Below are 23558 nucleotides of genomic sequence, written 5' to 3' on the forward strand. Positions count from 1 at the left end.
TATTAGGGATACCCGTAAGTTTCAAATCCAAAAAATTCATCATACTAGAATCCTCATTGTATGTGAATTTGAGGTTATAGTTGTTGTTTTGTATATACTGTACGAACTTATGTATGGCAGGCACATCGCCACTCCATATTATGAGCAGATCGTCGATGTACCTGCCAAACCTCTTCTGGGAATATCACCTACCGTTGGCTCCATCTGTTTGGTTTATTGATCAACAACCCGGGGCGCAATCTTGTGATCAGATCTCCCTCTGACCTTCCCCAGGTATACAACACCCTGGAGATAGAGCCGCTGGATATACCGGATTGGTACATCTTTAAAAATCTAACGGACTTACCTCCTATACCTGTTTTGGAACCTTGGACCCCGAGTGCTTCCTCCAGAGCCCAACGCTCAAAGAGAAGGATGATGAAGACGACTCCAAGAAGGATCTCCCTGGACCCAGATTGACTCTCCACAGAAGGACTACCTGATTCCTGCTCCTCTTCTATTTGAGGAACCTCTACTCCTGGCCCACAAGCAGTCCTTGACCTGAAGTACCCATTAGACCAAGAGACGAATCTACAGATTCAGAATCCTTCTTATTAGTTAAAAGTTATAAGATGATACTATTTCAGTCTTACTGTTCTCACTTACTGCGTTCTCATTTTCTGAACTCTGAATCTATCCAGAGTTTTATTTCTTATTTCTTATCTCTATCTCTAATTCCCTAAATTATTTTTCTCAAAATAGGCCTATCCCCTATTCTAACCCCTTTTCTCCCCCCCCCCCTCTACATTCCTTGTCCTTCCCCCCCTCCTACCTTATATGTTATCACCTCCGCTTAGACTTTCTTTTTTGAGAAAAGAGAAAAGATTTAAAAAAAATAAAGGTTTTCACTTTTATCCCCACTATGACCAACCTTACTTAGGTCCGCTAGTCTCCCTATAGGGTATTCCCCAACTGAGGTTTTTCTACAAACCCAAGCTTACTACTCCCTCTTTCTATAGCTTTTATCTTCCTACTCGCTAGCATCGTCATGCTGCCTTTTGCTGTCCATTCCTCCACCTCCCACTTTTCCACCCTGTTTGGGTGTCTCCCTTTATTTCTTTACTCCAGCATACCCTCAAAATTGCTGTACTTAGAAATGGTTATTAACCTAGATATTACTGTTTGTATTGACTGTTCAATTCCTTTTTTCCACCATGACCTTCCCTCCCCCCTGCTAGTCCTACAGCACATAAGATTCACCAAGCAAGTCTGGAATTGCTTCATCGACAGACCACACATCTACACCTCATCTGAATGGCCACCCTGAAGATCTGCTCCTTCAACGTTAGAGGCCTCAACTCTCCGGCTAAACGAAGTCAGATAATAAATTTGCTACGCAAGCAACAGGTGAGCGTAGCCATGTTACAAGAAACCCACTTTAAGAAAGACCATACACCGCGTTTGAACCATCTCTGTTTTAATCAATGGTTTCACGGTGTATTGCCTTCCTCTGCATCCAAGGGAGTGTCTATCGCGATCCACAAAAACTTCAAACTAAATGTTCTCTCCTCCTTGATTGATTCGGAGGGAAGATATATTTTTATCAAGGGAACACTAGGAAACCAAACATTTACATTTGGGAACATATATGCCCTGAACACTGCTCAATCCAAATGGATCTGTAGCACTCTAGAACTCCTAAGAAACTTCGCAGAAGGAGAGGTTATCTTAGGCGGTGACTTAAACTTGGCATTATTCCCACAACTAGACTCCTCTACCAGCTTATCCTCCACATCCAGAATAGCTTTAGCGAAAGTCAGATCCATATTAGAATTACTTGGGCTCATAGACGGCTGGAGAGCTTTACACACCAGCACTAAGGATTTCACCTTTTACTCTGTGGCCCATCGCTCTTATCAGTGCCTAGACTACCTGTTCTTACCCATTCAGCTGCTTACTTCCTGTAAAAAAGCACAGATTGGTTCCCTATTGCTTTCAGATCATGCACCGGTGTTCTTGGAGATAATCCTCAGACAGCTCCCCAAACCCATGTCCAACTGGAGGCTGAACGAGTCTTTGCTCGATTCTCCAGACCATAAGATGAAAATAACGGAGATGCTTGAGGAATATTTTAAGCTCAATAACACCCCTGACGTGAAATGCGTATCTATTTGGGATGCCCACAAAACGGTAGTTAGGGTTCACTTTATAGGTGGCTGCCCGACTGTTTAGGGAGGGTAGACAGGGACTGTGGGTCCCCCCCCCTTCCTTTTCCCATCCTTAGGGTACTTGTATGGCCCTAGATTTAGAGTTGTTAGTTGGTGGGAGTATGTAGGGTTAACTTATTGCACAGCAGGAAGAGGAGGCGGGTAGCGGGAGGGTACTTATGTGCTGTCCCCGCCTATCCTCTTCCTCTTTATCGGAAGCGCGGTGCCCTGGTGAGTCGCACCTGTGCTCTGTCTGGATAAGAGTTTGGCGATGGCCGCGGGTGATGCCCGTCTGAGGGAGGTGTTGTTGGCACGTATGGCAGAGGGGGGTGAGGGGTGGCTGCGCTCGTTTTTGTGTAGTCTGGGTTCCCCTGATCCCTCACCTCCTCCTGTCAGTGCTCCGGCTGCTGAGGTTCTGGTGCAGCCCTGTGATTCAGCGATTGCTCCTGTGGGGGGCAGGCGGTCCTCCCGGCTTATCCGCCCCCCCATACGTCTCGGCCATAGCCCCCCTCCTTCCCCGCTTACCTTGGGCTCCCATAGCTGTGCTGCTGCAGGATCGTTAGAGATGAAGGCTGCCGGCTCTGTGCTGAGGGCGGTAGCTCCGCCCCTTCCTCCCCCCTCTCGGCCTCAGGCACTTCCCTCCTCACACGAGGTCAGTGGAAGTTTAGGTGTACACGCAGGCAGAGTTATGGGGTCACAGGTTAGCAGCCACTCTTCCCAGAGTCTCCCTCCCACCCCCCCTTCCACTCAATTCACTGAACCCCCTGCCATGACTGAGCAGCAGCCGGGTTTTAGTTCTGTAGCTCCTTCCCTGGCCATGCTGCCTGCAGTGACCCCTGGTGGTGCTGAGGTGCATTTTCCCCCTATCACTGCACTGTCTCAGCCACTCGTACCCCCCCTCCTGCCCCCGAACGGTCACGTGCCCGCAGAGGACGGTCCAGCTCATCATCCTCCTCTCATGAGAGCCGGAGGCGCCATGGATCCCGCAGGTCGCGTCGCAGGTCAGGTGACTCAGCCTGGAGCAGGCGATCCAGATCCTCCAGGTGGCGGTCCCCGTCGTCCTCGGAGGGGTCCGTTGCTGCGTCAGGGGAGTCTGTGAGGCGTGCGCGGGTCCAGCGCAATAGGCGGACGTCTGGTCGGTCTTCCAGGGCTCAGAGCCTGGTTCTGGCAGCTTCTCTACAGCCCGAGGTTCCCGTTCCTGGTCCTGCGGTAGCGCCAATGCCGCCTCCGTCCGGTGAGTACCAATTTACGGGTGCGTGGGGGGCGGGTGGTGGGGGTTCTGATATGGCTACACTGTTAAAATTGTTAGTGGATCGTTTGCAGCCTAATACTGACCAGTCCCATCCGCCTCCTCCTGCTAAGCCAGCTCCGGTGTTAGCGGGGGTGCATAAAGAGTCATGTTTTTGTGGGGTTAGTTTTTTGGGTGCCCATTTGTACGAGGCCGTTCGGGAGAAGGTTTGGGCTAACCATTATGTGGATATTTGGTCTCTCATATCAGTTGATCAACATACCGTTGACAAGGAGAGGCGTTTTTCGGACAAGCCGTATGAGCGTAGGCCCAAAGTTGCCAGAACCATGAACAATTGGTTACAGGCTTTTTCGGTGTTGGGTTGCATTATGGGCCAGCGTCACCCTGAGCGCTGTTCTGAGTTGTTTGTTAATCAGGACATCATTTATAGCGCCTACAAGTCCCATGGGGGCAGCGCATGGTGGCGCTATGATGAGGAATTTAGGCGCCGTTTGGGTTTGCAGCCGGAGATTGGTTGGGGGGTTAAGGCCACGGATGTGTGGCTGAGGCTGATGGTGTCACAGAGACCTCCCCCCTTTCCAGGGGCGGCCGCTGGTTCAGGGGGATCTCCTTCGCCGGGACCGGTGGCCGTCCGCCGACCCGGGTCATGCTGGTTATTTAATGAGGGTAACTGCAACATCGCAGGGTTGTGCAGATTCAAGCACGAGTGCTCGGTCTGCAGTGGTTCCCACCCGGCTAATAAATGCTCCCGCCCCCCAGTTAAGCTTTCCAAGCAGTTCGAGCACGGGCTTCAGAAGGACCCCGGTGAGCGTAGTAGAGATGGGCCCCTGGCTAGACAGGTACCCCAATAAGCAGGCGGCTGCTCAGCTCCGTGTTGGTTTTTCGTTTGGTTTTTTTCATCCCTTTTATTCTGAACCGGTCCCCGTATTTTTCGGATAATCTGAAATCGGACCGTGATCTCCCCGAGGTTCTCAGGGAGAAGGTCGGTAAGGAAGTTTCTCTGGGTAGGATTCGGGGCTCGTTTACTGATTTACCGTTTTCTAATCTGCGGGTCTCCCCGTTGGGCGTTGTCCCCAAAAGAGAGCCAGGCAAGTTCCGGTTGATCCACCATCTCTCTCACCCTGAGGGTTCGTCGGTTAATGACGGCATCTCTCCAGAGGATGCGTCTGTGTCTTATGTGTCCTTTGACCAGGCGGTTGCGTTGGTCAGGGATGCAGGCAGGGGGGCCCTGCTGGCTAAGTCGGATATCGAATCGGCTTTTCGGCTTCTTCCTGTTCACCCGGATTGTTTCCACCTGTTGGGTTGTTGCGTTGATGGCCTTTTTTATTATGACACGTGCCTCCCTATGGGTTGTTCTATTTCTTGCCATTATTTTGAAATGTTTGGGTCTTTTCTGGAGTGGGTTGTTCGTTATGAGTCTGGTTCTACGTCAGTTTTGCATTATTTAGACGATTTTCTCTTTGTTTCCCCTGGTAGTGGTGGTGGTTGCCTGTCCCTGTTAACTGTTTTTCTGGAAAGGATGGCGCAATTTGGGGTCCCCATTTCGAGTGAGAAGACTGAGGGCCCGGTTACACGGCTTTCGTTTTTGGGCATTGAGATTGACACGTTGGATATGGTTTTCGGGTTGCCGCCGGAGAAGTTGCAGAAGCTTATGGGGTTGATTGATGGTTTCCTGTCGGTTAGGAAGGTTACCTTGTTGCAGCTTCAGTCCCTGTTAGGTTTGTTGTGTTTTGCATGCCGAGTTATGCCCATGGGCCGGGTCTTTGCCCGTCGCCTGTCATTGGCCACAAGGGGGGTTAAATCTCCGCGGCATCGCATCCGGCTATCCAAGTCCCTGAAAGATGACTTGGGGGTCTGGAGGTCCTTTCTGTTGTCTTACAATGGTCACACGTGCTACATGTCCAAGGAAATATCTAACGCTGAGTTGTCTTTGTTTTCTGATGCGTCGGGGTCTTGTGGTTTCGGGACCATTCTGGGGAAGGACTGGTGCGCTGCTGAGTGGCCTGAGTCGTGGCGGTCATCTGGGGTGTGTAAGAACCTTACTCTGCTCGAGTTATTCCCCATTATCGTGGCGGTGGAGCTGTGGGGGGACAGGTTGTCCAACAAACATGTGTCGTTTTGGACTGACAATCTGGGAGTGGTTTATTGTGTCAATAGCTTGTCCTCCTCTTCTCTTCCTGTCTTGTCTCTTCTGCGTTACTTGGTTCTTCGGTGTCTGGCATTAAATGTTTATTTTAGAGCCCGTCATGTTCCAGGTGTTGAAAATAAGGTTGCTGATGCTCTTTCCCATTTTCGTTGGCAGGAATTCCGATCCTTTCTCCCGGAAGCAGATCGGGAGGGCCGGGAATGCCCCCCGCACTTATGGGATTTGGTGGACAGCAACTGATGTCGCTTGTCAGATCCTCGGTTTCTCCTGCTACCTGGCAGGCTCACGGTAATTCATGGGTTCAATGGTGGGGGATGGTGGGTGCACGAGATGTTGGCGCTAGGGATGATCTGCGGCTGGAGGTGACTGTGGAATGGCTGTTGCATTTGCAAGCTTTGGGGGTTTCTGCAGCGGTTGCGCAGCGTCGTCTATCGGGCATTGCGTTTCACTTTAAGCTGCGGGGATGGCCGGATGTTACCAAGCAATTCGTTATTCGGCAGGCTTTAAAGGGTTGGAGGAAGGAGTATGTTTCCCGAGAGAGTCGACGGCCGGTCTCGTTTGGCTTACTCGGTAAGCTTATTTCCCTGCTTCCCGAGGTTTGCTCATCTCCCTTTGAGGTGGCCCTGTTTTCAGGCAGTTTTAGTTTGGCCTTTTTTGCGGCCCTTAGGGTCAGTGAGCTGGTTGCCCCTTCCTGTCGTAAACCGGGGGGGCTTTCTAGTGATGATGTTGTTCTGGGTAATGATTCGCTTAGGATCCGGGTCCAGCGTTCAAAGACGGACCAATTTGGGAGGGGCACCTGAATTCCCCTCCACCCGGTTCCTGGTGTGGCATGCCCGGTTCATCTGATATCACAGTATAGTTCTTTGTGTTCTACTGTACGTGTTTTATTTGTCGATATTTCTAGTGCTATGATCCATTCTAATAGTTTTTTCTTGCAGGTTCGGGCAGGCCGGCGGTGTGGTTGATCGGCCATTCATATGTTTTTTGGGCGGCGCAGCGAGCCGACTGTAGGCCTGGCGGAAGATTGCTCGGTTTTCGAGAGGTGGAAGTGTCATGGAGAGGTATTCGTGGCCTCCGGTGGTCGCATCTTCTCTCGCAGGTGGTGGAGATTGGCTTTCAGGCCGTGGGCCCGGTGGTCCTGGTGGTTCACGCTGGGGGCAATGACATTGGTTCCGTGCCCTTGCTGGAGCTGTTGACCCTGATGCGGTCAGATATGGAGAGGTTCCCGTCCTTCTTTAGAGAGGTAGTGTTGGTATGGTCGGAGATTGTTCCGCGGGTGGTTTGGCACGGTGACAGGGACGGGGAGGCTATAGAAAGATGCAGGCGGACGTTGAATTTGCGGGTTTCCCGTTTTGTCAGGTCCAGGGGAGGTGTGGTTGTTCGGCACCGCCAGTTGGAAGGGGACAACCGTTCTTTAATGAGGCCCGACGGTGTCTATTTGACGGATATTGGACTAGATATCTTCCTTTCTGGACTTCAGGATGGTATTGAGCAGGCCCTGTTCTTGTTGGGTGGTGGTCGGAGCCCTGTTTGAGGGCAGGTCTCCTCCGTGGCGGCAAGTTACTGCAAATAAAAAAGTTATTAATGATGGGTTTGGCGAAATCTGCCCGTTGGGAGTCCAGCGGCTGGTGGATCACACGGTTTTTATACTGTTGCCGTTTTGATGAATAAAAATATAGCTGTGGCCGACTACCACCCAGCAATAAAGAAAGGTTAAAAGAAAGAACGTGGTCAGTGTCCTTATTTGGGATGGTTGTGAAGTGTGGGCCAGTGTGGTAGGGGTCACCCCCCCCCTTTTATCCTTGGTTATTACCAACAGTCTGGTGGCTGCCCGACTGTTTAGGGAGGGTAGACAGGGACTGTGGGTCCCCCCCCCCTTCCTTTTCCCATCCTTAGGGTACTTGTATGGCCCTAGATTTAGAGTTGTTAGTTGGTGGGAGTATGTAGGGTTAACTTATTGCACAGCAGGAAGAGGAGGCGGGTAGCGGGAGGGTACTGTGCTGTCCCCGCCTATCCTCTTCCTCTTTATCGGAAGCGCGGTGCCCCCTCCCTCCCTCCCTTTTGTTTCCTGTGTTTGGAAGTTTTAATGTTAATTTATATTTCTGTTTGTCTGTGCGTTATGTCCTGTATGCAGGATTGAAGAATTTTATAAGTCACAGCTGGCGGCAAGTTACTGCAAATAAAAAAGTTATTAATGATGGGTTTGGCGAAATCTGCCCGTTGGGAGTCCAGCGGCTGGCGGATCGCACGGTTTTTATACTGTTGCCGTTTTGATGAATAAAAATATAGCTGTGGCCGACTACCACCCAGCAATAAAGAAAGGTTAAAAGAAAGAACGTGGTCAGTGTCCTTATTTGGGATGGTTGTGAAGTGTGGGCCAGTGTGGTAGGGGTCCCCCCCCCCCCCCCTTTTATCCTTGGTTATTACCAACAGTCTGGTTCTTACATTAAAAAACAAAGGGAAAAACAAATACTGGATCTGTCTAAGCAAATCCAGAAACTTGAAAATATACATAAGAAACATATATCAGATGGGACCCTAAGCCAACTCACACTGTTAAGATCTATCCTAAAGAACACTCTTAACGTCCGCACAGCTAAACTATTTTTGTCAGCTAAATATAAGTATTATGCACATGGTGACAAGGCCTCAAAATTTATGCTAGCAAAGATTAAAAAACAGAAAACTAAATACTATATCCATATGATCCGGTCACCCTCTTCACATCCTCTGAGAAATACTGATGAGATAGACTCCCGGTTTAAAGACTTTTATGAAAGTCTATACAATATCACCTCTTCTCCTTCATTGACAAAAGTAGAAGATAAGGTTACGGCAATAGATAACTGGTTGGCTACCCTCAGTCTGCCCTCTCTCTCTGCTGAACAGTCCAGGCTTTTACTAAAACCATTTACAATCCACAAATTGAATGAAGTTCTAAAAAACACCCCTGGTTTATGGTTTATCGCTGTTATAGTATCGTACTTTCCATACTACCCTATTGCCTAGGTTTCTGGACCTATGCAACGGGGCACTTAAAGGAGAACCTTTGCTGTCCCAGAGGTTGATGGCTCATATCACAATCATACCTAAAGAAAACAAGGACAACTCTATCTGTTCTAACTATAGACCTATATCACTCCTTAACACCGATCTCAAAATGTTTGCCAAACTCATAGCCCTTCGGCTAAAACCGATTCTACCCCTTCTCATTCGTAGTGAACAGGTTGGATTTGTGGCTGGGAGAGAGGGCAGAAAGAACACCAACAGACTTATCCATATCATAAACTACGCTAGTAGCCGTCATGTGCCCCTAGTGTTACTGGGCACTGACGCCGAAAAGGCGTTTGACCGCATTGACTGGATATTCATGAAGAGAGCGCTCAACAAATTTGGTATACCGGACCAATTTATCTCTACCATAATGGCAATGTATAACAAACCCACAGCCAGGGTCCTAATAAATGGCACATTATCCCCCCCCTGCAGATCAATAACGGGACCTGACAAGGATGCCCCCTGTCTCCTCTACTATTTGTCCTCACAGTAGACAAACTTCCAGGAACTCCCCAAAGCCCTAAGCCAAACCATTAGTACTTGGGACATCCAATTTTCATCATGGTTCGGCAGACGTTCTTTAATCAAAACAATATTACTGCCTAAGATACTGTATTACTTACAGACCTTACCAATACCTCTTCCCAGATCTTTCTTTACACAAATCCAGACCATCCTCTCCAATTTCCTGTGGCATAAGAAAAAACCTAGACTTAAAAAACAGTACACTATACTACCTTCTTCTCAGGGTGGGATGGGAGTACCAGATATACGTAGTTATTATATAGCTATACAGGGAGTACGATGTTTAGACTGGCTCCGCCAGTCAGAGTCCCATCTGGACATACAAGCTGAGCAAGCAATCAACCGCACCTCACTAAGATCCCTCCTATTATCGGACAAATTTTTGTCCCATACAAAGCTTTTTAGCCTCCTAACAAAAAACACGGTTAGGTTATGGAATCTCCACCTAAAACACTTGCTGATTTCTACCCCTATATCTCCTTTACTACAAATAAGAGATACTTTGGGATGCGCCACATCATTTCCTCCAGATCCTTCCTAGCTCCCTCAGACGTCTTACTACTCCAATCATAGACCTGCTGGATTCGCAGGCATATTTACTAGAAAATTGAGAACAACCCTTCCACGTACCCTCTTTGTCCTACCTCCATTTGTCACATGTCAAAAACTCTATAAAAACACTACTTCCAGCAAAATATACAAGCCCGACTCAATTTGAGGCAAAAATATTACAATTGAAAGAGCCAACTAAAAATATAACTACTATATATGCCGAGTTACTTCAACATAACAAACCTGAAACCCTATCGTTTATGATAAAATGGGAAAAGGACCTACAAATAAGGCCTCATGCACACGACCGTATTTTTTTGCGGTCCGCAAAAACGGGTTCCGTTTTTCCGTGATCCGTGACCGTTTTTTCGTCCGTGGGTCTTCCTTGATTTTTGGAGGATCCACGGACATGAAGAAAAAGTCGTTTTGGTGTCCGCCTGGCCGTGCGGAGCCAAACGGATCCGTCCTGAATTACAATGCAAGTCAATGGGGACGGATCCGTTTGACGTTGACACAATATGGTGCAATTTCAAACGGATCCATCCCCCATTGACTTTCAATGTAAAGTCAGGAGTTAATATACCTTAGGATCTGAGTTTTCTCCAATCCGATGGTATATTTTAACTTGAAGCGTCCCCATCACCATGGGAACGCCTCTATGTTAGAATATACCGTCGGATTTGAGTTACATCGTGAAACTCAAATCCGACAGTATATTCTAACACAGAGGCATTCCCAGGTTAGAATATACTAAAAGAACTGTGTACATGACTGCCCCCTGCTGCCTGGCAGATGCTGCCAGGCAGCAGGGGGCAGCCCCCCCCCCCCTGTAGTTAACACATTGGTGGCCAGTGCGGCCGCCCCCTCCCCTGTAGTTAACTCATTGGTGGCCAGTGGGCCCCCCTCCCTCCCCTGTAGTTAACTCATTGGTGGCCAGTGGGCCCCCCCCCTCCCTCCCCTGTAGTTAACTCATTGGTGGCCAGTGGGCCCCCCTCCCTCCCCTGTAGTTAACTCGTTGGTGGCCAGTGGGCCCCCCTCCCTCCCCTGTAGTTAACTCATTGGTGGCCAGTGGGCCCTCTCCCCTCCCTCCCCCTCCTAATTCAAATCTCCCCCCCTATCATTGGTGGCAGCGGAGAGTACCGATCGGAGTCCCAGTTTAATCGCTGGGGCTACGATCGGTAACCATGGCAACCAGGACGCTACTGCTGTCCCGGTTGCCATGGTTACTTAGCAATTTGTAGCAGCATTATACTTACCTGCGAGCTGCGATGTCTGCGTCCGGCCGGCTCCTCCTACTGCTAAGTGACAGGTCTGTGCGGCGCATTGCTTAATGACCTGTCACTTACCAGTAGGAGGAGCTCCCGGCCGGACGCAGACATCGCAGCTCGCAGGTAAGTATAATGCTGCTACAAATTGCTAAGTAACCATGGCAACCGGGACAGCAGTAGCATCCTGGTTGCCATGGTTACCGATCAGAGCCCCAGTGATTAAACTGGGACTCCGATCGGTACTCTCCGCTGCCACCAATGATAGGGGGGGGGGATTTTAATTAGGAGGGGGAGGGAGGGGAGAGGGCCCACTGGCCACCAATGAGTTAACTACAGGGGAGGGAGGGGGGGCCCACTGGCCACCAACGAGTTAACTACAGGGGAGGGAGGGGGGGGCCGCACTGGCCACCAATGTGTTAACTACAGGGGGGGGCTGCCCCCTGCTGCCTAGCAGCACCTGCCAGGCAGCAGGGGGCAGTCATGTACACAGTTCTTTTAGTATATTCTAACCTGAAGCGTCCCCATCACCATGGGAACGCCTCTGTGTTAGAATATACTGTCGGATCTGAGTTTTCACGAAGTGAAAACTCAGCTCTGAAAAAGCTTTTATGCAGACGGATCTTCAGATCCGTCTGTATTAAAGTAACCTACGTCCACGGATCACGGACACGGATGCCAATCTTGTGTGCATCCGTGTTCTTTCACGGACCCATTGACTTGAATGGGTCCGTGAACCGTTGTCCGTCAAAAAAATAGGACAGGTCATATTTTTTTGACGGACAGGATACACGGATCACGGTCTCGGCTGCAAAACGGTGCATTTTCCGATTTTTCCACGGACCCATTGAAAGTCAATGGGTCCGCGAAAAAAAAACGGAAAACGGCACAACGGCCACGGATGCACACAACGGTCGTGTGCATGAGGCCTAACACTGTCACAAGAATCCCTTAACAAATGCTTAGCACTCACCCCAAAGATCTCCTCATGCGTTCGCTTACAGGAGAATTATTATAAGATACTCACACGGTGGTACTACACCCCGGAGGTCCTTCACAAAATATATCCAGACATCAGCCACCTATGCTGGCGTTGTAAACAAGAATCCGGTTCATTTATCCACATATGGTGGCAATGTAGCCATATAACTTCCTTTTTGAACACCATATGTTCCTCGATTAGTGAGATATGTAAAACCAAAGTTCAACTAACACCACAAACATGCCTACTTAACCTGTTAGATCCGATACCACTCCCTAGACATGCAAAGAAACTGATAACCTCCTTGCTGGCCTCTGCTAGGATACTTATCGCCTCTAATTGGAGAAATGACTCACCTCCCACATTAACTATGTGGCTTAATAAATGTGACGATATCTATAGAATGGAGCAGATAGCTGGTTGAGAAACCAGGACCACTCAAGTTTTTCAGAAGACCTGGTACCCTTGGGCATCATTTAGAGGCTTCGAAAAACAAGTGATACCCAGTATTACTACACAAATCCCTACAGAAGATTAAATCTTCCAGATGGCTGCATTCCAGACTTGACGACTCAACAAGCTACCTAATGTTTATGCTTTACATTATTTGTGATTATTCATGATCCTCCCTTTCTTATTCTGTACAATAATTATTGCACATTTGACACTTTAAGAGAAAGTATTACTCTTTTACGGAAAAAAAAAGAAAAAAAAGTTACTAAATACTTTTATGATTTATACTCATCAATAAAGAGTGTTTTGAAATTAAAAGAGTGTGAAATATCCAAAATACAAGAATGAGCAATTGTGCTGCAGTATAACAATGGCGGCTTAGTGCCGGTATACATGTCTATTCTGCACAAGGTACGGACAAGTCCTGAGGGATCCATGCCTGGTTCATTTTAATGAACGTGAGCTTGTCCACATTGGCTGTGGACAGGCGGCTGCGCTTGTTTGTGATGACCCCCCCTGCCGTGTTAAACACACGTTCAGATAATACACTGGCTACAGGGCAGGCCAGCACCTCCAAGGCGTAAAGGGCAAGCTCAGGCCATGTGCCCAATTTAGAGACCCAGAAGTTGAAGGGGGCAGACCCGTCATTCAGTACGTGTAGGCGTGTGCATACATACTGCTAAGACGTTCCATATCAGCTGGTGGTGCTGGTTGTTGTGGCGTGCTGACAAAGTTTTTCCACATTTCGGCTATGCTAACCCTGCCCTCTGAGGTGCTGGTGGTGCCCCAGCTTCGTTGGCGACCTCTTCCTCTGCCTTCGCCTTGTGCTTCCACTGTGCCCCCGCTGTCAGGTGGGAATGCCACCAGCAGCACGTCTACCAGCGTGCGCTTGTACTCGCGCATCTTACGATCACACTCCAGTGACGGAATTAAGGACGGTACATTGTCCTTGTAACGGGGATCCAGCAGCGTGGCCACCCAGTAACCAGTACAAGTTAGAATGTGGGCAACTCGGCGGTCATTGCGGAGACACTGCAGCATGTAATCGCTCATGTGCCAGGCTGCTCAGAGGCAACGAAAAGCTGTCCTCTTTGGGAGGTGTATCGTCTGTGTCCTCTGTATCCCCCCAGCCACGCACCAGTAATGGCCATGAGCTGGTCTGGGTGCCACCCTGCTGTGAACATGGTTCTTCCTCCTCCATCTCCTCCTCCTAATCCTCCACCTCGTCATCCTCCAGAACTGTGCCCTGGCTGGACAATTGTGTACCTGGCGTTTGTGGGTGCACGAACCCACCCTCGGAGCAACTTGTAAATGACTGGCCGGAAACCCTACGAAATGATCCCTCTTCCTCCTCCTCCTGTGCCACATCCTCTTCCATCATCGCCACGAGCGGTTTTTCAAGGAGGCATAGAAGTAGGATAGTAACGCTGAGAACGGCGTTATCGGCACTGGCCATGTTGGTGGAGTACTCGAAACAGCGCAACAAGGAACACAGGTCTGGCATGGAGGCCCAGTCATTGGTGGTGAAGTGGTGCTGTACCGCCGAGTGACTCACCCGTGCGTGCTGCAGCTGAAACTCCACTATTGCCTGCTGCTGCTCGCACAATCTGGCCAGCATGTGCAAGGTGGAGTTCCACCTTGTGGGCACGTCGCATATGAGGCGGTGAGCGGGAAGGCCGAAGTTACGCTGCAGCACTGACAGGCGAAATAAAAAGTATACATATTAGGTATCGCCGCGTCCGTATAGACTGTCTCTATAAACATATCACATGAACTAACCCCTCAGATGAACACCGTAAAGAAAAACAAAAAATAACTGTGCTAAATAAACCATTTTTTGTCACCTTACATCACAAAAAGTACAACACCAAGCGATCAAAAAGGAGTTTGCCCATCAACATAGTACCAATCTAACCGGCACCTCATCCCGCAAAAAATGAGCCCCTACCTGAGACAATCGCCCAATAAATAAAAAAAACTTTGGCTCAGAATATGGAGACACTAAAACATAATTTTTTTTGTTTCAAAAATTATATTATTGTGTAATACTTACATAAATAAAAAAAAGTATACATATTAGGTATCGCCGCGTCCGTATCGACCGGCTCTATAAAAATATCACATGACCTAACCCCTCAGATAAACACCGTAAAAAATAAAAACTGTGCTAAATAAACAATATTTTGTCACCTTACATCACAAAAAGTGTAATAGCAAGCGATCAAAAAGTCATATGCACCCCAAAATAGTGCCAATCAAATCGGCATCTCATCCCGCAAAAATCATACCCTACCCAAAGTAATCGCCCAAAAACTGAAAAAATTATGGAAATTATGGAAACACTAAAACATGATTTTTTTTGCTTAAAAAATGAAATCATTGTGTAAAACGTACATAAATAAAAATAAAAGTATACATATTAGGTATCACAGCGTCCTTAATAACTTGCTCAATAAAAATATCACATGACCTAACCCCTCAGGTGAATACCATAAAAATAAAAATGGTGTAAAAAAAGCTATTTTTTGTCACCTTACATCACAAAAAGTGAAATAGCAAGCGATCAAAAAGTCACACGCACCCCAAAATAGTGCCAATAAAACCATCATCTCATCCCGCAAAAATAATACCCTACCCAAGGTAATCGCCCAAAAACAGAAAAAAATATGTCTCTCAGACTATGGAAACACTAAAACATGATTTTTTTTTGTTTAAAAAAAGAAATCATTGTGTAAAACTTGCATAAATAAAAAAAAAGTATACATATTAGGTATCGCCGCATCCGTGACAACCTGGTCTATAAAAATATCACATGATCTAACCTGTCAGATGAATGTTGTAAATAACAAAAAATAAAAACGGTGCCAAAACAGCTATTTCTTGTTACCTTGTCTCACAAAAAGTGTAATATATAGCAACCAAAAATCATATGTACCCTAAACTAGTACCAACAAAACTGCCACCCTATCCCGTAGTTTCTAAAATGGGGTGACTTTTTTTGGAGTTTCTACTCTAGGGATGCATCAGGGGGGCTTCAAATGGGACATGGTGTCAAAAAAACCAGTCCAGCAAAATCTGCCTTCCAAAAACCGTCTGGCATTCCTTTCCTTCTGCGCCCTGCCGTGTGCCCGTACAGCGGTTTACTACCACATATGGGGTGTTTCTGTAAACTACAGAATCAGGGCCATAAATATTGAGTTTTGTTTGGCTGTTAACCCTTGTTTTGTTACTGGGAAAAATTTATTAAAATGGAAAATTTGCCCAAAAATTGAAATTCTGAAATTTCATCTCCATTTGCCAATAACTCTTATGGAACACTTAATGGGTTAACGACGTTTTTAAAATCTGTTTTGAATACCTTGAGGGGTGTAGTTTCTTAGATGGGGTCACTTTTATAGAGTTTCTACTCTAGGGGTGCATCAGGGGGTCTTCAAATGGGACATGGTGTAAAAAAAAAAACAGTCCAGCAAAATCTGCCTTCCAAAAAACGTATGGCATTCCTTTCCTTCTGCGCCCTGCCATGTGCCCGTACAGCGGTTTACGACCACATATGGGGTGTTTCTGTAAACTACAGAATCAGGGCCATAAATATTGAGTTTGGTTTGGCTGTTAACCCTTGCTTTGTAACTGGAAAAAAAATATTAAAATGGGTTCGCTCAACCCAAATGACCACACTATGCATAGATATCCTCCACCTTCTCCTAACTGACAATTACTTCATGTTTCAGGACACTTTCTATGTCCAAATGCAAGGGACCGCCATGGGGGCGCACATGGCGCCAACTTATGCTAACTGTTATATGGCCATCTTTGAGGAGGATTATATCTATACAGATCCCAAATTTCAGCAACACGCTCTAATTTGGATGATGATGTCTTTTGCATTTGGAATGGCACCCTAGAATCACTACATACCTTTTCCTCTTCAATCAATTCCATATGGCCTGAACTACAGTTCACCCTACATCAAAGAAACACATCAATAAATTTTTTGGACACAGTGGTGTACAAGGAATCAGACGGAAGTTTACATACTGACCTCTACACTAAACCCACAGATCGTAATAGTTTGTTACACTATTCCAGCTTTCACCCTGGCAGCATGAAACAATCTCTCCCGCGCTCCCAGTTCAAAAGAGTATCCAGGATTGTAGACAACACTACAACTAAAGAACACAGGCTATTCGAAATGGCCTCCCATTTTCATGACAGGGGCTACCCTGATAAGATAATCAGAGATTGTCTGACCGAAAATCATAACACGGAAAAACACGGAGATCGCAGGATCCCTTTCGTAAACACCTACCACCCTTTTGCAGCCAAAGTAAAAAATATCCTACGCAGACACTGGCATCTTCTACGTCAGGCCTATCCTCACATAGGGGAATTTGCCACTTCTACCCTGCAATAGGCCTCCTAAAAATCTCAGGGACACCCCTGTACGAGCTGATGAGGGCTCTATCACTAAAATACCCAGGCAGACATTCCTCAGGACACAACGTAGAAGCACATTCCTTTGCTTACATTGCATGCAATGTTTCGATGTCACAAGAGGAGACAAGATCTATCACCCTCACACTGGTAAGGGTTATCCCATTCGTGGATTTTACACATGTGACACTTCCAATGTCATCTATGTAATCAAATGCCCCTGTGGCCTGGCATATGTAGGAGAAACCACGCAAAACATCAGGGACAGAATCTGTCAGCATAAATCTACCATTCTCTCTCAGAATATTCTTTTGCCTATTCCAGCACATTTCATAGCCAAACGACACAGTATTGCCCAGCTACATTTCAAGTACATTTCAAGTAGTCGAACAGATAGAAGCCCCCAGAAGGGGTGGTGACATCTCTCGAATACTCAAGAACAGGGAGGCCTTTTGGATCCATAGACTGAAAACACTGGAACCCAAAGGTCTCAACTGTGAATACGAAATGGGGAGCTTCATATGAAAACATCTTCATATTCAATATTGTGATTCTGTTGATATACATGACTTTGGTTTTCCTGTACCATTACATAAATTATTAACATGGCATTTCTCTTTTCAGACGAGATATAGAAATTTCCCTCTGGATGAAGCCGCACCTAGTCTATATCCTTTTGGTGACTATATCTAACTTAGCTTTCTCACACATCTCTATTCTCTCCTTCTTACTTTATCTGTCACATTCTCATCTCTATTTGCACCTACGGCTTTCACGTCCCCTATTTTCTTTACCTCCAAACTCATCTTCTCTCAACCTCTCTGCTCTCCTTATTCTCTTTTCACTACCACACACACATCCTTCTGTTCCTGTTCCTTCATTCTACTATCTCCGCTCACACTCTTTCTCGCATTGGCCCCCGCGCACGCGCCGTATACTCCCGTTATACTACGTGCTTTCAACTAACAGATGGCGCATGCATATTGCCACTCAGAAGCAGCGAACGCCATCTTAGGAATTCTCCTACCCAGTCTTCCTTTCCTCTCCGGGTGCCACCCACCCATGCATGCCCAGAGCCTACCTGACGCAGCAGCCGTCATTCTGGCATTTCTTCCTCCCTTCCTCTGCCCCTGAACCGCCCTCCTCTCCTTCCCAGGCACCAATGTGGCAGGATATAAAACACCCCACGCCGCACATGGTTCATGGCACCATTCCTATAGAGCTGCTGCCCATGTTAATCCCAGCGCTGACCAGGGCCACAGAGCCCAACACACCTGAACCTTTTTGGTACCATATCTGCTACTTGCTGTGGGTACTTTACCCTACTTTCAATTCTCTACACAGTTCGGCTTATCCAGGTAAGCATTTTCTCCTCTGCTGTCCATTATTTACTATGACAACTACATATGATACCCCCGCTATGCAGCTACCGGTCACCTATTGCTGCGTTATGCTACCACAATGTGTTGCCACTGACGATACCCCACCTAATATTGTTGCCTCATTGCTCTGATATACTGCTGTGTTTTGAATCTCTTTCCCACATAGTGAATATGCCAATAATTTTCCTTTACGTACGACTACATACCCATGTACAGTATATAAATTTTATCTAGCTAACCACCTGGATCCAGCAAAAGACATCCCTCCCCCATTAAACAGATTGCAGTACAAAGATTATTATTGTTTATGGTCTCTCAGGATTACTCACTTTGTGATTTGATGTTTTGACTATAACATTTTCTATTTGATTATTGTTTGTATATCACATTACATTATGTTATGCTTTGCACTATCTTCTAATAATTGCATGTCTGTAAATTATTCCAGTGTTCTGAAGAAGGCTAAATGGCGAAAACGTTCAGTACATTTCATTTGAACTGGAAATCCGCTTGTTAAATAAAATACAGCACTTGAAGCAATCTAGTGGAGTACAGGAGTTAAAATTTTTCCAAAAGGAAGATTCAACAATATACCCTTGTTTGTGGTGGAAGGGTTGCATGAGAATACAGTGTATTCAGTACATCATAAACAACACATGTAAAGTGCCTTTATGTTTAACAGCTTTCCTCTGGTGGAGTCGAGAAGTCATGGTCAATCCAAGCCTTGTTAATTTTTATAAGAGTCAACCTGTCAGCATTTTCAGTTTACAGGTGTATAAGCTTATCTGTTATAATGCCACCAGCAGCACTAAATATCCGCTCAGACAAGTTGTAAGGCACTGAGGGATCATTGAGGACGCTGACACGGTCTGCTATGTACTCCTTCACCATCTTCCAAAATTTTTCTCTCCTTGTGACACTAGGCTGCGCATCAAAGTGAGGGTGCTGGCGGGGTGTCATGAAACTGTCCCAGGCTTTGGAGAATGTTTCCCTGCCTCTGCTGGAACTGCTGTGTGTTCCCCTTGTCTCCCCTCCTCGGTTGGTGAAGGAACTACAGACTCTGCCACCAGCGTTGTCAGATGGAAATTTTTGGAGTAATTTTTCAACAAGGATCTTCTGGTATTGCACCGTTTTGCTCGTCCTCTCCAGCAGAGGAATGAGAGATGAGAAGTTCTCTCTTTGTAGCGGGGGTCGAGAAAGGGTGAACAACCAGTAAGCTGTGTTGTGTAAAATGCGCATAACGCACAGGTCTCTGGAAAGGCAGCCTAACATGAAGTCAGCCATGTGTGCCAGAGTACCAACAGGCAAGTGTCACGGCTGAGGATGGGGGAAATCCTCAGCCGTGCGTTGCCATGTGCTGTAGGCCTACTCGGCCAGGAGAACAGGATAGGGAGCAGGTCACCTCCTACAGCGTCCCTACCCTGACCCTAACTCCTAACTGCATGGGCCGACCTTAAAGGTAGGAGGACCCATGCGCAGGAACCTCGGATCCCTAACTCACCCTCCGTCCGGTCCCTGCGCTAGGAGTCAGGGTAAGACGACCTACTCCTCCTAGGCACGGAGGAGCAGGAGTCTCAATGGCCAAGCTGTTGGGAAAAGGGGAACTCATACAGCCTTACGGGAATGACAGGCGAACTATTAGTTCCACCAACCTGTCACAGCCTTGCTGACTGGATCCCTGCGCAAACAGGAATCCAGAACCGTAAGCTGCACCAAACACATAGAAAGGTCCCAACAGAACATAACATACAACATCAACACACAGCAGACATAAACATAAGGACAATATCTTTATGACCACAGGGGTGGCTCTCACTGGCAGATAGTGACACAGGAGGCTGCTCCAGCAAGCATGGCTGAAACAACCCACAGAGCCATGATAACAGTGAGGCTTTATAGGCCAAGAAGCCACACCCCACAGTCGGGCACACCCAGTGACACACACACACACACACACTGGGAAGGGAGTTAACCCTTCCAGCACCAAAGAAGGGAAAAACACCACTAAAAGGGAAGTGCACACAATACATAAAACACAGTGTACACCATACACACACACCTAACATAAAGGTTGCTAGGTGTAACCGCATGCCAAAGCAGCAAGCTGCCTAGCACCGCTCAGGCTGCTTAGCTGACAATGCTGAACACAACTAGTTGCCCGTGGCAACCACAAGTGAGGCCACACACAGCGACCCTCACCTGTGGTTGAACACACAAACTAAAACCGCAGGCAACCCATGCGGTAAGGAGTCACGGACATAGCCATGGCCGTGACAGCAAGACTTCGCTGTTGTCATCAGGAGGATCACTCTCAATCTCCTCATCCTCTTCCTCCTCTTCTGCCCACCCATGCTAAACAGATGGAATTAAACTTCCATGGGTACTACCCTCTGTAGCAAAGGCAACCGTCTCCTGCTCCTCCTCCTCCTCCTCTTCATCGTCCAATTTGCGCGTAGAAGACGAACTGAGGGTGGTCTGGCTATCACCCTGTGTAATGTCTTCCCCCATATACACCTCTTCCACATGCAAAGCGTCGTCCTTAATTTTGAGCAGTGAGCGTTTGGGTAGACATAGAAGTGGGATGGTTACGCTGCTAACAGCATTATCGCCGCTCACCATCTGTGTTGATTCCGCAAAGTTGCGTAAAACCTCACAGAGGTCAGACATCCATGCCCACTGCTCATTTGTGAATATGTCACCGCCAGTTCTGTGAGAAGATCTGGCAGACGTTCTTCTCTACCTCTTGTATGATGTTCTTTGTTTTGGTTTCACTTTCTCATCTCCTTTCCTTCTGCCAGGTGTCATTTATTTCGACTAATCGTCTTCCTTTATAATCCCTCCCATACTGCCTCACTTTGCGGTTTATACTACTTCCTGGATGAGGTGTTCACTGCTGGAGGCTGCTTCTGCTGTTTGTTTAGATAAGTCATTTACTTTATTGTGTTTCCTTGCTGGCTTGATTCTAGGTGACCCTGACTCCGTCTGTATTAAGTGCAGGGAGCCGGTGGTCGTGTCCCCTCACTATTATAGGGTTTTCAGGTGTCACACAGTATTAGGTACGCAGGCATGCAATCGTCTACCATACAGACTCTTGCATGCTCTTAGGGTTTTATAGGGCTCACCTATAAGCTCCTTAGTTTGGGATCAAGCCAGTCGCTCGTTTATTTATATGTTCCAGCTATCTGCTAACTTCATCCGTGACATTATAAACCGCCATAACCGTCTTAAGCATGAATCCGGTTTCAGCCTTGATTGACCGCATGCAAGGTCTTTCGCTGGAGGTAGCAGATCTCCGTAAAACTGTGTCTCAATTTCAGGTAACCTGTTCTGCTGGCGTTCATGGAGTTTGTTCCGAGCCTAAGATCTCGCTCCCGGATACGTTCTCCGGGGGTAGTGAGAATTTTGTTCGCTTTAGAGAGGCTTGCAAACTCCATTTTCGCCTACTTCCCCATTCCTCTGGTGATGAGGAGCAGAGGGTGGGGATCATCATCCTGCTGCTCAGGGATAACGCTCAGTCTTGGGCCTTTTCGCTGCCGGTGGGAGCACGGCCCCTCCAATCGGTGGATTAATTTTTTGTAGACCTGGGGCAGATATATGATGACCCGGATCGTATTGCTCTGGCTGAATCTAAACTGCGTCTTTTATGCCAGAGTAAACAGTCCGCAGAGATATATTGTTCTGAATTTCGGAGATGGGCAGCTGATAGTGGTTGGAATGATGCTGCACTCCGAAGACAATTTTGCCATGGTCTTTCGGAAAGATTGAAAGATGCATTCGCTTTTCATGAGAGACCTGCGTCGTTAGAGTCAGCCATGTCTCTAGCTGTTCGTATTGACAGGCGTCTTAGAGAGAGAGAGGAGACTACTCTTTCCTGTCATATTCAGCCCAAGGACAGTGGGGCTGTCTCATTCAGTGCGCAGGGGTCTCAGTCTGTCTCAATCCCCTCTGAGGAGGAGGCCATGCAGCTGGGTTTGCTTGCCTCTGATAGTAGAGGATTCAGCTCTCAGAGGAGGGTTTGTTTCTGTTGTGGGGGTATAAATCATTTGGCTAATTTTCGCCCCTCTAAGAGATTCATGGCGTTTTCTGAGGGTAATAAAAAAAAAAAAAAAAAAACCTCTAAAAACTTTCCATTTGCTACTATTGGCAAGGTTGATGCGAAAATTGAAGGTTTGCCGTTTGCTTGTAGTTCCCGTTTTCTCCTACCTGCCAGGGTGGCGCTAGACAGCAAGTTTGTGAGCTTTTTGTAGATAGTGGAGCAGCTGTCAATCTCATTGATAATCAATTTGCAACAACGCATGGTTTCCAGGTATGCACTTTGGAAAAGGATATACCTGTTTTTGCTATCGATTCCGCTCCACTTTCTCAAAGATCGTTAAAGGGCATAGTTCACAATATCTGTTTGACTGTGGGTGACGCTCATGTTGAGGATATGTCATGTTTCGTCTTAAGCGGATTACCTACTCCTCTAGTGTTGGGGCTACCCTGGCTCACTAAACATAACCCCACCATTGATTGGCAAGCAAGGCAAATAAATGGTTGGAGTGAGTTTTGCAGAGAGAATTGCCTCATGGCGTCTCTTTCAGAGGTTTATACCAAGACTGTGCCATCTTTTCCCTCTGAATTTTTGGATGTGTTTTCCGAGAGTGGTGTCCAAGGAGTTGCCCCTTCACCGGGAGTACGACTGCCCTATTAATCCCAGGCGCCAAACTGCCAAAATCATGACTATACAATCTCTCCCAACCTGAAAGAGTCGCTATGCGTACTTATATCTCTGAGAGCCTGAGAAAGGGACACATCCGACCCTCAAAGTCACCTGTTGCCGCTGTTTTTTTTTTTGTTAAGAAAAAAGATGCTTCTTTAAGACCTTGTCTGGATTTCAGGGAGCTGAACCGTATCACGATTCGTGACCCATATCCGCTTCCTCTGATCCCGGACCTGTTTAACCAGATTGTTGGGGCTAAAGTTTTTTCTAAGTTGGATTTAAGAGGGGCATACAACATAGTCAGGGTCAGGGAAGGGGATGAATGGAAGACGGCCTTCAATACCCCTGAGGGTCATTTCGAGAATTTGGTTATGCCCTTTGGTTTGATGAATGCTTCGGCCGTCTTCCAACATTTTGTGAACAGCATTTTTTATCATTTAATGGGGAAATTTGTACTGGTGTATCTAGATGACATTTTGATTTTTTTCTCCTGATTTCAAGACTCACCGGGACCTGTCAGGTCTTTAATTACAATAAACTGAGGTGGCTCACTCGTAATTAGCTATGGTATGGTGCTACAAGCTAAGGCCCCCAATCTAGGCATTAAAGTGGCTCGCTCCCACTGTAA

The sequence above is a fragment of the Bufo bufo genome, chromosome 6, assembly GCF_905171765.1.
Source record: "Bufo bufo chromosome 6, aBufBuf1.1, whole genome shotgun sequence".
NCBI lineage: Eukaryota > Metazoa > Chordata > Amphibia > Anura > Bufonidae > Bufo > Bufo bufo.